The sequence below is a fragment of the Prosopis cineraria genome, unplaced genomic scaffold, assembly GCF_029017545.1.
Source record: "Prosopis cineraria cultivar Desert tree isolate PC_DT_omini unplaced genomic scaffold, ASM2901754v1 PC3, whole genome shotgun sequence".
In the NCBI taxonomy this organism is placed as follows: Eukaryota; Viridiplantae; Streptophyta; class Magnoliopsida; order Fabales; family Fabaceae; genus Prosopis; species Prosopis cineraria.
The window spans coordinates 30,260,274-30,267,747 of NW_026555334.1; the positions used below are offsets into that span (position 1 = coordinate 30,260,274).

At 41.0% G+C, this 7,474-nt stretch overlaps 1 pseudogene; it reads right to left on the reverse strand.

The window, feature by feature from the left end:
• Positions 1-2,334: 2,334 nt before the first annotated feature.
• On the reverse strand, positions 2,335-7,184 carry LOC129305508 (ribosomal protein S1, mitochondrial-like; annotated as a pseudogene).
• Positions 7,185-7,474: the final 290 nt, after the last annotated feature.

Here is a 7,474-nt window from a genome sequence, read left to right on the forward strand (position 1 = left end):
TTTTCCATCATCAATAACATCATACAAAACATCACCACCACCATCATTGCTAACCTTTTTACCACTATTAAGTTCAATTGCATTTTGAAGGCTTTAGGATTAACCATATTATTACTAGGGAGTGAAGGGATTGGGAATTAGAAGATGCAACTTGGTTAGTAGAAGAACTAACATGCTTATAAAGAGCCTCAAGCACTTTATCTATCTTATTAAGCCTACTAGAGGTGGCAGCATTAAACTTTTGTTGTTGTACAAATTGTGCTTGTGTTTGTTGGAATTTCTCATTGAAATTTTTCTTATCATTCTTTATCTCATTAATAATAATATCCAATTTAGAATTAGTAGTCAATTGATAAGAAGAAGAAGATGGACTATCAATTGGCACAAGTTGCCTATTCAAGTTTGGAGTATTAGCAGTACCACTTTTGCCTTGATAGTATGAAGAATTACTACCTTGACCATAATGAGTATTTTGGCCTTTGTTAATGTTGTACCCTTCCCCTTGATTTGTTTCTTGTAAGGGTCTATGTGGATTCCCAAAAGAAAGATTGGGATGGGTCCTTTAATTTGCATTGCAAGTATTGCTATATTGTCCTCCTTGATTGCCTTGGTTTCCCTTATAAAGAGCATTCACATCACAAGCATAATTGTCTTGCATAGGGCAATATGCCTTTACATGCATGGAAGAATTGAAAATGTTACAAGATAAGGTATAAGGGCATTATTTGAAAGAAAGTAAAATGACCCGAAATCTCAGGAGCTAATCCAAAATCACCTACTCGATTGACAGGCATAGCTTTTGTAGCTACTTTATCTGCCTAAAGTCGTGTAAACCAAAAATGAATTAACAAATATGAAGTAAGACCTACTCCCTCCCATCCCAAGAATAATTGAATAGAGTTATCTCCAGTCACTAACATTCGCATAAAAAAAGTAAGGATGGATAAATAACACATAAATCGAGGGTTATGCAGATCCTCAGACATATATGAAATGGAATAAAGATGGACCAAGCTACTTATGGATGTAACCACAATTAACATCGCTACGGTCGGGCTATCGAACACAGATTCAGAAGTGAATTACAAGTTAGACTAATTTGCAAATCGAGCGAGCTCCCCTTGCATGCAATAATGTGGTGGTGAACCTCTCATTCTAATTCAGTGCTCTCCAAACCGTGCGAGAAGGTTTCCCATCACACGGCTCACCAACTTGATCTTCCGCAGGAATCGTATGTCCAAACAGGCCTGGAAAAATAGGTACGATCCCCCTTTCCTTTGCCACTCAAGTGTACAGTATCTGCCATGCTTAGGCCCCTTCTTCCCTTCCCTAATGAAAGAGTCCATCGCCTGCCTTAGTAGTCTCAAATAGGGTATGTAGGCTTGCCTCTTTTTTTAGTAGGTGATTCACTATCGAAGCGAAGAAAAGGCTGGATCAAGAAAAGGGGGTACTACGAGCCCTTTGCCCCATGCATCTAACCAGCTCACATGGCTTATCGGTTCTACCGACTAGACTCTTAGAGTGATTTAGTTGATACAGAGGTGCGCTTGAAGTGGGGGGTGTGCTGCCCCTATTGGGCTGGGCCCTTCCCCATAAGGCCCCATTGTCGGGGCATAAGTGCCCTCTGCTACCCATATGTGAGGCGCTGTCTTAGCCTCCCTGACCAGGATCGCTCCCATATATGTAGCATTCGTGATTAGCCTACTTAATTGTGTATCGATCGAAAGGCTAGGCGGCATAGCCCCCAAGGGAGTGGTTACATCCAGTATGTCCCCCATTATTCTTGACATGCTATAGTGCCCCGGGGTGGGTAGGAGCGGGTTGAGTCCGTATCACCGTAGAGCAACAGCCACATCTGGTTCTGATCTATCTACTCGGCAATTCATCCGGTGACTTCACGGTCGCCAAAGAAGCCTCAAGAAGCATCAAACATTTCTGATGAGATCCATGGAGCAATTCTTAGATAGCAAGCACTAGCTCCCGGTGCGACTTCATAAAAAGCAATCAAAGGTAAGGTTGAAGAGAATGAAACACACGTAGTGGTCATTATAGTGCTTCCTTCTGATCCTAGAAAATGTCTGAAAAAACCTACTACGGAACTACCGATGAGGGGCAAAATTACAATAAGTAGATACATTTTGAATTTCGACTGTGATTAGACAACCAAAAATCAGACAATGACAAAGTGGCCTGTAATAAGTACCAGACCCTCAACAAAAGAATGGATTAAGGTGATAGAGTGATATCAGGAGACGCTAGGCTTCGCTTCAGATTGAAAAAACTGCTCTCTTTTTTTCGTTAGCACTCATAGAGTTCTTGTTTGACCTGTCGCTGTTAGAACACCACAATATTCATCCTTTTGGGGTTAATGTTAATGATCTCAATATTGAATCGATCATTTGATATCCCTTTTCTTTTTCTTTTGCAAAAACGGCAGAATGGAAAAAAAGTAATGAAACCCGCGATGGCTACTTGATAGCCTCCTTTTATTTTCCTAATAAAAAAGCCTGTTACCTTTGTATTCGTTCACCAAATCTTGTTCAGTTCCATCTAAGCTCACTTTTGTTTGAATCTTCATGGAAGAAGAAGAAGCGATTCACCAGCTACTACATCTGTGGATCCCACCAAATCATTAAACCTAGCGGCTGCTCGCTCTTTGATCAGTGATTCACCAACCACTAGATCAATCAAGAATCTCTCTAAAATCTACTTTTTGATCAGTGATTCACCGGCTACTAGATCTAAGGATTCCACCTTATTCTCAAACTTGGTGGCTCAGTTGATTAGCACTCTTAGAGGCTCATCTTGCATACAAATTCTGGGGGTCCTAGGTCCTACATCTACCAAGAACATTTCTTCCCTTAAGCGTAAAACTTCAGATTGTAAGGCCTTTCTACTACATAAGAATAAACTTGAATTAGATCTTGGAAATGATTGACTCAAATAGATACTATCATAAGCTTTTTTTCCTCCTCCTCTCCTTTGCAAAAGAAGTAGTTGAAGAAGATTCAAAGGTACTATTTTAATTGACTACCAGGAGAGGTATAGAACGGAAGTAGGAGAGGGTTTACTTTGCTGTTAGAAGCAGCGGTTCTTACCGATAGCACTTATTAGTCTAGGGCAAAGTGGAATCCCCAAAAGCTATAGAACAAGCAGAAGAAGAAATAGAAGTTCCTAAATCCGTTTTCGTTATAGTTGTAGTTTCAGTTCCTGAATAAGAATAAGAAGAAGCCAAGCCCTTAGTTACTGTCTTAGTATCCCTGAGGTATTAGTCCCAAGGATCGAAGGAAGGGACGGAACAGAGGAAAGACAGGCCTAAAGATAAGGGGGGTCGGGATTACTAATCGGGTAGCGAATCCTATTCATTCGTTCAGGTTCGACTTTATAGCTTCTGGGCGAAGCGGCCCTATTTGTCTAAGGGCCTTTAGTAATGCCTTTTCTAGGCTCACTAACGCAACAGTCGATAGTACTTATTTGTTTTCTAAGGGGCAATACAAGAATTCACATCAGAATAATCCAAATCAGTGGAAAAAGAACTTGAGTGAGATGCTTTGGTAGTGGTGTAGGAAACAAACACTTGACCATTAAATTATGATTTGACTTTCAGACCTGGTATTCTCTATAGGCCCCTAGACTAATAAATGGAGATGCTTGACCAATAGCCTTAGATGATAGGGGGCAGCAAGCAATTTCATACCAAAGCAGTCAGGTCCTTCCCTAACCCTAACGAGGAGGAGAGGACAAGATAGCGTATTTTTAATCAAACTGGAATAGAATTCTAATTCCGTATCGTATCTCACAGTAAAGTTTCGGACTACACCACCATATTATCGGTGAATTAATTCTCGACTCTCGATTCATACGCCCGCCTTTCCCACATCTTCGAGACCTCAGCTCAGCAGACCTTCGAGCCCGTCTCCTACTTCTGAGTTCGATTCGGCTTCAGCTGCTAATGTAGATTTTACCGATTCTGCTTCTAAGATTGACCCAATCTTGATGAGATCAGGCCCTTGTTTGCTCGGTGGGATCGAATATTGAATTTCATATGGAATTGTAGCTCATCTCCCTTTATGCTTTCAAGCTTGAACCAGGTATTGGAATCGTAATTACCACTCCGCGTTCGAGCTGCCGAGTTCAGATTAGCTGAACGTACTTTGGAAGCTCTCCTAGCAGAGTATTTGTCTTACTTATGATGCCTTAGACGATGAGGCCAACTAGAAGAGAAACCTTTCAGTCGAGAGCTAAGCCTATCTTTCTCTTATTTTCTTTCTTTTCAGAGGTTAAGACCCGATAGTATGTATTCTTTTCCTTGTTCATTGATCTCCCCAATGCAAGCAAGTCAATTCAGCAAGCCTGTCTCAGTTTTAAGGTGCCTAAAGATGCCTATAAGTCCAGTTTCAAGGTGCCTATAAGTTAAGCAATCTTTTCTTTGACTCATTAGTCAACTAACTCATGTTTTCACTGAAAGACTATTTTATATTAATATTTTACCAGATATAACAATAACTATAATACTAGTTTGATAAGAATAACATTTCAAACTAAATACGCTTCCAATACCGACTGCAGCTACTGCTAACGCTAAAGCAATTGTAGCTGTTCCGACACCAATTCATTTTTCACCTTAAAGGACTATATCCCTATTGGTAGGAGCTAATTCAAAGCTTACGCTTTCTTCTTCTTTCTCTACAATGGAAACAGATTCGTTAACTAACTTTTTGGCCTGCGCTAATAGGTATGCTGCTTGAAGTCAATCGATAAGCCGAACTAGAGCCTATTGTTCTGTCCCTAGGGTAACAAGTCTAATCCCTTATCACGTCATCCTATCTCAAGCCAGGTCAGTCCGTGAACTCAAACTCTGAACTCTAAATACTAGTTGGTACCTGGGAAGGGAAGGAGGGAAGTGAGCTTGCTTCATCGAGCAATAGGGGACTAAAGTCTCGTTCTAAAACATAGCTAGTCCTTCTCTACCCGAACTTTCATTCCGGCTAATTTAAACTAAAGCAGCTTATGCGCTTGTTAGAGTATGGAGGTTTGCAGATCTGGGAGAGGAAGAATGTAAGGACTCGTCGCTTTACCAAAGAGAAGGCCCAACGTTGTCTACGATGCCTTTCTCCCCCTCCAAAATACCATATTAAAAGTTTCATAATAGAGGAAGTAATCAATGAAGTTAAGTTCAGTTCTGGGGGGGACTAAAGAGACTATTTGTTTACCCTATTCTGTACTGAGCTAACTTCACTATTTAAGAGCAGGGTTAATAGCAACTTCATTATTTAATTGTTAACAGGTCTAGCAGAAAAAGCCAGCCTAAATCTCTCTTACAGCAGTTGGAGCACATTACTGGTATGAAATCACTCGCCCTATTAGAACAAGGGGCAAGCAAGGTCCTATACTAACTAATCGGAGGTATCTTTGTAACAAATGGGTTCCCCGGCTTAGTTTAGCTAAGGACATTAAGGGTTGAAATGTGATTCTTATTCTTTGATATCATTACTGAACTTTCTCTATTCTTATTCATTATTAATAGCGCTTTCTTCCCTCATCCTTAAAGCGAGTGAAATGACTCAACACAAGCAAAGAATAGCCTAGACTAATAGGGCAAGCACCGGCCGACGAGAGAGGAGCTAGAAGCAGCTCGAGCAAAGAGGATTGAATTAGTTATACTGTACTGATAGAAAAGAAGCAACAACCAGAGCAAGAAAGTAAGATCATTTTCGCACCGACCGGGTTGAGAATGCCGGGGTAATTTTAGATTGATAGATCGAACAATGCAACCTCCCCTTGCCTTGTCTCTAATAGGGCTCACTCCTCTGTTAGCATTCAGATCGATGCCCCCTTTTTCCTTTCAAAGCCCATAAAAGTCCAGTTCAATAGGTATGCTTTCAATCAAACCTTTCCTTTCTGATAGGGCGAGCTTCTCTCGTCTCGAACCAATTCTAGCTAATTTTGATTTAGAGTCTACTTCTCCAACCCAACTAACCTTTTCTTATTTGAACTAAAAATCTAATTCTTTTCCCTGATTTCCTTTTCCCTTTCCTTTCGGCAAACAAACTACTCCGGAATGAATTTAAATGCATGCCTTTCCTTTGATGCGCGACTAGTAAGCAAGCAATCAAGCAAGAAAACGGGGCAAGAAAACTAGGCAAGAAACATGGCAAGAAAACTAAAGTAGTAAGAAAATGGCTACGCATGACTAACGCCTTAAACTAAGTGGGGGCTTTTGTGCTAGGGCGCTCATCCGTTGCTTGTTCATACTAATGCCTTAAACTAAGTGGGGGCTTTCGTTCTAGAGCACTAATTCCATTGCTTGTTGTGTATTAACACCTTAAACTAAAAGGGGGCTTTTGTGCCAGGGCACCTTTATTCATAGCAGGCTGTTGCTTGTTGTGTACTAACATTTAGTAAAGGCGTTAGTACGCGCTTTAGTTTTCTTGCCTCGTTTTCTTGCTAGAGTGAATTAATCAGAGCTCAATAGACTTGATCTTGACCTTATTTTATAGCCCTTTCCCTATTGCACTGCTTGATGAGATCAGAAGCTGGCCTAAGAGAGGCTCGCTGGAATGCTGTCACCTAAGAATCAGTCCCTCTTTACCGTGAGCGCTAACAAACAACCTTCCTTGACAACAGGTTTGCTACTCTGCTTACTTCTCCACTTAACTCCGCTATCAGACTAAGGCTATTCAAAGCATCGAGAAAAAGAAATGAATTGATATAAAGCCCCAAAAAATGAAGTGTATTCTCTAAAAGCGGATTCTTGCAACTTGACCTCTACATCACTCCTAAGAGAAAGAAGAGGTAATGTGAATTGAGTATGAGACAATTAGCATTGCCTGCTACAGTACACTTAACACTAAGCCAATCTCTATGACAAGCAAGACTTTCATGTGATTTCCTATTGGGATAAGTTTCAAATTTTTAGGACTAGGATAAAAAATTGTTAGAGTTTAAAGAAAGAGTAAGATTGTGCTAGAGGGAGGGGGACAGTGAACGCTCGTCCCATGAAGCACCAGGGAACCATGTATTCCTCCCGCCCGAGCTGGGCTCAGGGACTCAGCTGCTTCCCCTGTAGTCGTCAGCTCATTCTTGACAGATCTGATCGGGTGCTCATAATTTGGAGTAAAAGGATTTGAACCTTTGCATGCTGGTACTAAAAATCGATGCCTTACCACTTGGCTATACTCCATACGGCCTTGTTTTGGATAGTAGAATGAACAGGGAGTGGGGGAAGGGAGAAGTAGGGCTCGAAGAACGAGCCGTGCAAGAACGCGAGGATATAGCAAGTAAGCAGCAAGTTCTTCCTTTAGGATCGACTACAACAAGCTTACGACTCTAATAGAAAAAAAATGGTAAGCTCTCTGCTCTATTTGCTTGCAATGCTATACCTATTGAATTTGGCAAATGCTTCTGTAACCTTAGACTCATTACGCTGTTCGACTGAACAACTTAATGTTTCAGGTTCACAGGAAGATTCTGG